Genomic DNA, 9,377 nt, shown 5'->3' with positions numbered 1-9,377 from the left:
GCAATGGATCCTCTGCAGTGAATGGGTGCCATCAGAATGCGAGTCCAAAAAACATCACAATAATCCACAAGTAATCCACACTACTCCAGTCCATCTGTTAACATCTTGTAAAGCAAAAAGCTGCTTGTTTGTAAGAAATTAAATCGATCATCAAGCCGTTTTTAAATTTGAACAATTGCTTCCAGCTAAAATACTGTACAAGTCCATAATCCATAATTATGCTTCCTCCAGTGAAAAAGTCGCCTCATGTATTAGGGGAGAAATATGTACAGATCAAGCACCATTTACAGGTGAAAACAGTCCAAAACAGCTCTAAAGAAATATGTGGATGGATTTTGATGTGAGAGACAACAGGAGATGGACTTTTTCACTGGAGGAAGCGTTATTATGGATTAGGGACTCATAATTTAGCCTGAAGCAATGGTTCTAAAAGAATTTCAAATCACATGAGCCAATATTTTATTCACAACAGAAAATAGATAACATAACAAATGTTTAAACTGAGAAATTTTACAATGTTATGCACAAAATGAGCTCATTTCAAATTTGATGCCTGCTACAGGTCTCAAAATAGTGAAAATTATTCAAAAGTGCCCCTCTCAGAAAAATATCAATGCTATTGTGGTCAATAAAACAAAATGCATTAGAATTCTAATTAACATGACAATATGTACAAAATGGTAACTAATCGCTCAAAAGTCAGAAAATTCTGTTTATTTTTACATATCTGTCAATCTGAGGCGTAGCTATGGGTTGCATGCGTTTTGCTCGACTGACTGATATTCCACAGTCTGTTCAGAAACCATAGGCTCTCGAGCCATAGCCTATAGACTATGGTTCTTTCCTTCAGTCGATGGAAGGAAAAAAATAATCCAAACAATATTTTAAACTTTTTTTCATCAATAATCAAAGCTAGTGTGTCGATTTAATTAAAAATCCAACCAATCATATCTGGCTCAAGTTCAAATTTTATTGGACAATAATGTGAAGTGGAACGACCATTTTCCGTTCTTATTCATAAATCGGTAGAAAATGGGACAGACGAGCTTATTTGTGGGAGCGATCTGGATCTGCGGTTTGTCTCATTTTATAAATCAAATGGCTGGTGAAATGGTAACGTGAAAGGACTTTATTATATTACCATTTTTGATAATTATGCAGCATTATGAAAGTGTCTTTTGCTCATCAAGCCTGCATTTATTTGATCAAAAATACAGAAAAACTGTAATATTGTGAAATATTACAATTTAAAAGAATGTTTTTCTATTTTAATATACTTTAAAATATCATTTATTTCTGTGATTCAAAGCTGTATTTTCAGCATCATTACTCCAGTCTTCAGTGTCATATGATCCTTTAGAAATAATTCTAATATGCTGATTTATTATCAATGTTGGAAACAGTTGTGCTGTTTAATGTTTTGCTTTTTATTTTAATTTTATTTGTTTACTTTGGAACCTGTGATGTTTTTGGGGGCTCATTGATAAATAAAAAGAAAGAACAGCATTTATTCAAAATAGAGATGTTTTCTAACAAAAGCGATCTTTACTATCACTGTTTCTATCAATTGAACAAATCCTTGATGAATAAAAACTAATTTCTTTTAAAAAATAAATAAATACTGACCGAAAGCTTTTGAACGGTAGTGTATATTGTTACAAAAGTTATATTTTAAATAAATGCTGTTCTTATTTAACTTTTTATTCATCAGAGAATCCTGAAAAAAGTATGACTGGTTTCCAACATTGCTAATAGGCCTAAATTAGCATTGCATAAAATGTATTTTAAAGTATATTCAAATTTTGATCAAATAAATGCAGGCTTGATGACCATAAGTGACTTATTGCAAAAATATAAAATATTAATGTATCCAAACTTTTGACCAATAATTTTTATTTTGTTTTTGTCACATTGTCCTTTTTTTTTTTACATTTGAGCCCCTGCCCCTGAGGAACTCTCTGCATGTCCCTGTTCAGGTGCCACGGAACACGCGCTATTTTACGGATTAAAAATAAGAGTAATAAAATATAAGGTACGGTAGTAAATAAAAGTGTAGAATAGCACTGTCTGTTTGCTTATGTGCATCAATCCGAGTGTAAACGGTGAGAGATGTTGAGACAGGTGAAAAACGTTTGGTTAACGGTGAATATTGACCTATCGTGCGTCCTGTTGCCGGCTCGGAATGCATTTTCAAATCCACAATGACTTAAACTATATTCATTGCGGGGTATTTAATGGAAATGCAATTGAAACATCATATATGTAAGTGTCAATGCATTTAAGAAAAATAAAAGTTAAATCACCATTTTGCTACCCTTTTGCTGCACCTTTGGCTCAGAATGCATTTTGAAACTCTCATTGCATTTTGCTACAATTATCACACTGTATCACAATGAAAATGCAATCCCAAGTGTCCTACCCCTAAGTTTAAATGCATTTAGTAAAAACAGCATTTAAATGATAATTTTGCTACAGTTTTTGCTTGGACATGTTAAACATATCTAATCAATTTGGGTAATACATTTTAATTTTAATTTTGCAACTTGTAAAGCTTTAAAATATGTTTTTAATTTGCATATTAAAACTAGTGTAGAAAATGGCAAATTTAATTTATATAATTGAACTTTCATTTTCATTTTGCACTAAATGTAGCAAATATGGTATGGGAAAATGTAAATTTAAATACAGAAATACATTTCCATTTTACATATTGCATTGCCATTTTGCATATTACATTGCAAATTGAATTTTGCTACACATATGCTTCCATATACATACCATCAGAGATGCTGGCTTTTGAACTGAATGCTGATAACACGCTGGAAGGTCTCCCTCCTCTTTAGCCCGGAGGACACGGCATCTGTGATTTTCAACAAGAATGTCAAATTTGGACTCATCTGACCATAGAACACTTTTCCACTTTGAAACAGTCCATTTTAAATGAGCCTTGGCCCACAGGACACGACGGCGCTTCTGGACCATGTTCACATATGGCTTCCTTTATGCATGATAGAGCTTTAGTTGGCATATGCAGATGGCACGGCGGATTGTGTTTACCGACAGTGGTTTCTGGAAGTATTCCTGGGCCCATTTAGTAATGTCAATGACAGAATCATGCCGATGAGTGATGCAGTGTCGTCTGAGGCCTTGTCCCTTACGCACAGAGATTTCTCCAGTTTCTCTGAATCTTTTGATGATGTTATGCACTGTACATGATGAGATTTGCAAAGCCTTTGCAATTTGACGTTGAGGAACGTTGTTTTTAAAGTATTCCACAACCTTTCTACGCACTCTTTCACAGATTGGAGAGCCTCAGCCCATCTTTACTTCTGAGAGACTCTGCCTCTCTAAGACAACCCTTTTATAGCTAATCATGTTACCTGATGTCAATTAACTTAATTAGTTTCTAGATGTTCTCCCAGGTGAATCTTTTAAAAATTTCTTGCTTTTTCAGCCCTTTGTTGTCCCCGTGCCAACTTTATTGAGACCTGTAGCAGGCATCAAATTTGAAATGAGCTCATTTAGTGGATAAAAGTGTGAAATTTCTCCGTTTAAACATTTTTTATGTTCTCTATGTTCTATTGTGAATAAAATATTGGCTCATGTGATTTGAAAGTCTATTAGTTTTCATTTTACTTAAATAAATAAAAAAACGTCCCAACATTTACGGAATTCGGGTTGTATGTTTATAAAAGTAAGTGGAAAGAATGCTTTTATTATGTGTATGTTTAAAGATACGGATGTACTTCCAAACTGTTGCCGGAAAAGTAGAAATATTTGGAAGGAGATAATAAGAACATTAGTAAAACAATATTTGAACTTGAGCAAAGAAACCCATCTGCTTTCTTCTTTAAACCTTTCTTTCTTGTTTCTGGTCATATATTCACTTTCAAAAAAAGAAATTTTCTAGCCATTCTTTGTACTGCCTCATATAAAGATACATATTTGCTCTCTTTCCAGGCACGGATGGCTTTAGCAAAACTATTAAATATGTCATTGTCTGGGATTCCACGCTTATAGTAATGTGGATAAAGTGACAGGTGTTTCCCTTTAGTTTAGTTTTGCTAAAAAAAGTATTCAATCAAAATTTTACAATATTGTTTATTTCAGTCTGTCTCAGAATGGCAAGAGAGTGTAGAAATTATCAACACAAATCATTCATTTGTCCTATTTAATCATGATTTTCTCTAAGCATTTGTACTTAAAATGAAGTTTTCTTGCTGTTATTTCTTGCTATTAAGGTGATAATATCAAATATGTCAGAAACAAATCTGTAGAAAACAGAAAAGTTACATTGCAAAACAATTTAAAAAAAATAAATAAATAAAGATTTTCAAATGTCAACAAAAATTATTGGAGTATGTATTGGAGTAAATATTTGAGCCTAAATATAGCTATTCATGTCCACTGCAATATTTTACTTTCATTTACTCACTTCATAAAGTAAAATTTTCTTGCAGTATAAAAATGAGTGTACTATTTGAATTCCATTTAAATTCACTATGAACAGTAACTGCTATGGTATTTGACAGAACCGTGTTTAACATGGTATTGTACTTGTAAGGACATTCTAGTGGATTGTGAAATGTGAAGGAGTGTGTCATGTTTGTTTATGATGTTAGCTATATTGCAATTGTCACGTACGCCTATTGTAAACATTTGGTTACACCCTGCTGCATAAAGCAACAACTGCTCTGGTCCACTCCTCCACTCAGTGCTTTTCTACACATAAACCCAGATGACATTTAGTGTTGCGCTGTGGAGTGACTCACTCTGTGTCTGTTATCTCTGTGGAAACCTCTGAGAGCACGAGACGGCCCATGATCCTCCTCCAGCATGCAGAAACGACCTTATTAAAGCAGCTGCGCTCGTGTCTGATCGATGACCATTGATAAAGAGGAAAATCAACAACAGTGTTTCATTTCATTCTCATTACTGCAAGCATCACCTACTGTTGCTCATACTTAGTGGTTTGAACAGAACTTTAGCTTCAAGTGTTAGACATTAGAGTGGATAATTGCCAAGCACTTGCTTCACAGTGAATGAATGATTCCTCATTGTTGCTGGGAAGCTGTTTGATATTACTACTGCAAAAAATAAAAATAAATAAATAAATAAAAGAAACGCTTTATTATTCAGTATTTGTGTCTTGTTCACCTATAAAAATATCTAAACATTCTTAATTCAATAGGGGGCGTTTACCCAGCACCTTCTCAACTAAAACGAAAAACTTCTTTAAGCATGTTGGCCATTAATTTACACAACAATGGAATTTTGGGGGCCTGAAAACACAAACTTTTGAAAAAGGGTTTCAAAGTGCAAAAAAAAAAAAAAAAAAATTGTGAAAGTAAAGGCCATGCAAACGTATGTGTTTAGTCTATAGGTCTGTGCACAGGGGTGTAATGTTTCTTTAAGAAGTGACATCGGCAACTACTGGCCTAGCATGAATATTCCAGCATTTTTAGCTGTTTTTAGTGTGAACGGGGTAGTGTGTAAATGTATCCTTGCTTAAAGGGTTAGTTCACCCCAAAATGAAAAATTCTCTCATTAATTACTCACCGTCATATCGTTCCAGACCCTTAAGATCTTCGTCCTTCTCGGAACTCAAGTTAAGATATTTTTGCTTTTAAGTTATTGGACGCAACTCGGGGGAGAAGAATGGTTGAGTAAATTATGTTATTTTTGTTTTCTTTGCGCAAAAAAAAAGTATTCTCGTAGCTTCGCAAAACTGAAGTTGAGCCACTGATGTCACGTGGACTGTTTTACCGATGTATTTACTACATTTCTGGACCTGGGAACATTTCAGTTGAGTTGCTGTCTTTGGAGGTTCAGATAGCTCTCCGATTTCATCAAAAATATCTTAATTTGTGTTCCGAAGATGAACAAAGGTCTTATGGGTCTGGAACGACATGAGGATGAGTAATTCATGACATAATTTTCATTTCGGGGTGAACTAACCCTTTAAGAAGCAAAATGACATAAGATATTTTATCAAAAGTATTTATCAAAGTATTTATGAAAATGAAGTAAGTTTTGCTGAAAACAAGACAAAATATCTGGCAGTGGGCTAAAAATAATCTTGTTTTCTCTTATTGTTGTTTTTCTTTTTCCTTTGATTAAGTTTATTTTTGCAGTATATTCTAAGTAAACTAACTTATGTATTCATTCATTCATTCATTCATTCATTCATTCTTTCCTGGTGGACCTTAAGAAAGATTGAAATACATTCAAACTGAAGGAGGATATTTCCTGTGATCACTTGTTTTCAATTTGAGAACAAGACACTGCAGTTACTTCATCAGTGTGTTATTGCAAATAGATAAGTCTCAAAATTGGCAGTCCTTTGTTGTTGTGTACACTGTTAAAAATTGCTGTTAATTTACGGCAGAATTTCAACAGTATAATCCTGTTATGTTCAAAAGCAGTACATTACTGTTTTTTTCGTTTTTGTGAAATGACGTAGACACAATATAACGGCATTCTACTGTATTTATAACTCGAAGGAAATAAAACATTACTATCCAGTATTTTTGTAAACTGCAGTGAGCACGCCGGGACTTTCATCCGTCTTGTTAACAGGCAAGTTCCCCTTTGCTTTGCGCGATTTCATAGACAAAATACATTACATTTGCTACTGTAACTAATCTGTATAGTGGATATCGGAAGTGACACTATCTTTTATTTGCTCTTTTCAGTGATAAACGCGCCAAATGCGACATCATCGAGTGCAACTGGATTTCTGACTCTGTGACTCGGATTATATTATTCCCAATTACAGGGTGAGTTTCATTCGTTATGAGATAATTCCTATGCAAAGTTAAGTTTTCAAACACTGTTGGATTGAAATCACATCGATGGCTCTGTAACATGCTGAAATGGCCGGTGTTGTTTGCTAATAGGCTATCAGTTTGCAGAATTTGCTAACGCGTTAAACCTCCACTGTTTGAAAGAAACAAACGAACAAACTCAAAATTTCGTGTGTTTGCAAATTTGGGTAAGCATGTTCTTGTATGACATGCTTATTCTAAGGGGATTTTACTGTTGTGCTTATATTGTTTTTATGTTGGTTATGTTTTTGCATCAATCCATGTTGGTTTTGTATTTAAAGTGATAGAATACTTATTAGCTGGATTTCTGAATCGAAATCATATGCTTGGAGCACTTAAAAATGTAAACACGAAAGCTAAGTATGAGAACCAATGTTTTCATGTGTAAAGCTAGCATGTTTGAAATTGAGTTTTATTTACCATGCACTTGTGTGGACTTTCAGTGGATGGGCTTTCTTTGTTGTCTGAATATAAATGAAAATACATTTTACAATACACAATTTACAGTATACACATTTTGACTTAAAGGTCTGTCCAGACCAGTCCATGTTGAAATGCTTTTCTTATGTTAGAAGTGCTGAACTCTGTGACTGTTTACAATGATTTTAGTTTTCTTTGCATTCAATTGTAATCTGGCAATGTCAAATTAATGTTATGTCAATGCTGAAATTAAATGTGAATTAAATTAAAACATTAAATGTGTTTTTCTTTTTAAAGGTTCAGGTGAAACACCAGGAAGAAGAATCCAGCACTGGATGATCAGCCTTGAGGAGCACATCATTTGTGAGGGCATCCAGCCGGCTTTTCTGTCTGGGCTTGCAGCTGATTTTTCTACTTACAACAATTTCAATCTTCAATACCAAGCTGAAGACGCATGCACGTTGGAATTTATTCAAAGGTTAGATACTTGGATGCATACATTCAATTCACTTCACATTTTATTTCTATATCACTTTTACAATACATATATTTTTAAAGCAGCTATACAGAAAATGTATGTTTCATTGAAACATTTGGCCCTAATAAACAGGGAATAGCATCAAATAGAAATTTCCTGTCAAATATTTGAGCCCCAGTGAGCAGTAGGTGAATGTCAAGGAAATAAAATGTCTATCGGTGGTGAGGTGTTGGTGGAAACCTTGAAAGGAAGCAGATTCATCTAGGACCCATCCTTCATCATTAAAATGATGATCATGTGCATATGTTACAGTTCTGTCAGACATGGCTAAAATAGTAGGGTATAAGATGTGTTATGTCAATGCTTGAACAAAGAGATATCTTTAATCTAGACTGAAACACATCATTCAGTCCAAAAGATCTGAGTGTTGGAGCTTCTTAAGAAAGCCTTCCTTTCCTGACAAAGTAAAGTGAAGTGTTCTTGATACAAGAATATAATTTTATATACTTTTAATATTTATATGTTATCCGTGAGTACCCTTTTTGGCAACACTTTAGAATAGGGAACACTTATTCACCATTAACTACGACTTTTCCCTCAATAAATTCCTAATTTGCTGCTTATTAACAGTTAGTAAGGTAGTTGTTAAGTTTAGGTATTGGGTAGGATTAGGGATGTAGAATAAGGTCATGCAGAATAAGGCATTACTATGTGCTTAATTAGTGCTAATAAATGGTTAATAGTCTAGTAATATGCTAGCTAATAAGCAACTAGTTAAGAGACCCTAAGATAAAGTGTTACCATCTTTTTTTCCCCTCCACACTAATTCTAAACACACATTTGTTTTTCAGGTGGTTCATCGAGATAAATCCGGAAAAGGGACCAGGGCTGGAGGAGTCATATCAAAGCTGATGGGGAAGGTCACCCAGAAAAAGAAAACCGTGAACCCTCGTGTCTGCAGTCTACTTAAAAAAATTTATGGATTTTGAGTTGGACTTTATACAAGTATTACACACCACAGACCACACACACTCACATCACACACACGTTTGTTTTGTGAAAAGTGGGGACATCCCATAAGTGTAATGGTTTTATACTGTAAAACTGTATGTGCTATTGCCCTACACCTAAACCTACCCTTTACAGCGAACTTTGTGCTATTTCAGATTTTCAATACACTCCATTTTGTGTGATTTATAAGCCTTTTGAAAAGTGGGGACATGGGGTAATGTCCTGAAAAGTCACCTGCTCCTTGTAATACCTGTCATTACACACATTTATGTCCTCATTTGTCACAAAAATGTGCGTGCGCACACACCCACACACACAGTCTCTTGATCTCTATTTTTCAGGTATTCATTAATTTCTATTCACTCAAAAACATTTACTCAGGTGTTCTCTAAGTTTTTCACTTAATCTTTGTGTCCAGAGTTATTTTTTTGGACAGCCTGCATGACCTATTAGAATTAATTGTTAAAGAGTTAAAGCAATTTATTTATCATTTATACAGCTGAAATGTACATTTATTGTCATAAATGTAATAAGCTTTGGGCTTTATTTTACAATTTGTTTTCATTTTGTACCAATGTTCTGTAAGTCAGAATCTGATTTGGGGAATATGTTGAATATGAGTTTATTTCTGTTATGACCAC

General features: G+C 34.1%; 1 long non-coding RNA gene across 1 annotated transcript; it reads left to right on the top strand.

Moving 5' to 3' along the window:
* The first annotated feature begins 6,204 nt into the window (after positions 1–6,204).
* On the top strand, positions 6,205–8,747 carry LOC131521300 (uncharacterized). The gene is made up of 3 exons (XR_009266255.1): positions 6,205–6,779; positions 7,545–7,725; positions 8,577–8,747. It is a non-coding gene; the product is annotated as an uncharacterized LOC131521300 (long non-coding RNA).
* Positions 8,748–9,377: the final 630 nt, after the last annotated feature.

The sequence above is a fragment of the Onychostoma macrolepis genome, chromosome 16, assembly GCF_012432095.1.
Source record: "Onychostoma macrolepis isolate SWU-2019 chromosome 16, ASM1243209v1, whole genome shotgun sequence".
Lineage (NCBI taxonomy): Eukaryota > Metazoa > Chordata > Actinopteri > Cypriniformes > Cyprinidae > Onychostoma > Onychostoma macrolepis.
The sequence above is the reverse complement of the archived record's forward strand: the minus strand, read 5'-3'. Positions and strand labels throughout refer to the sequence as shown.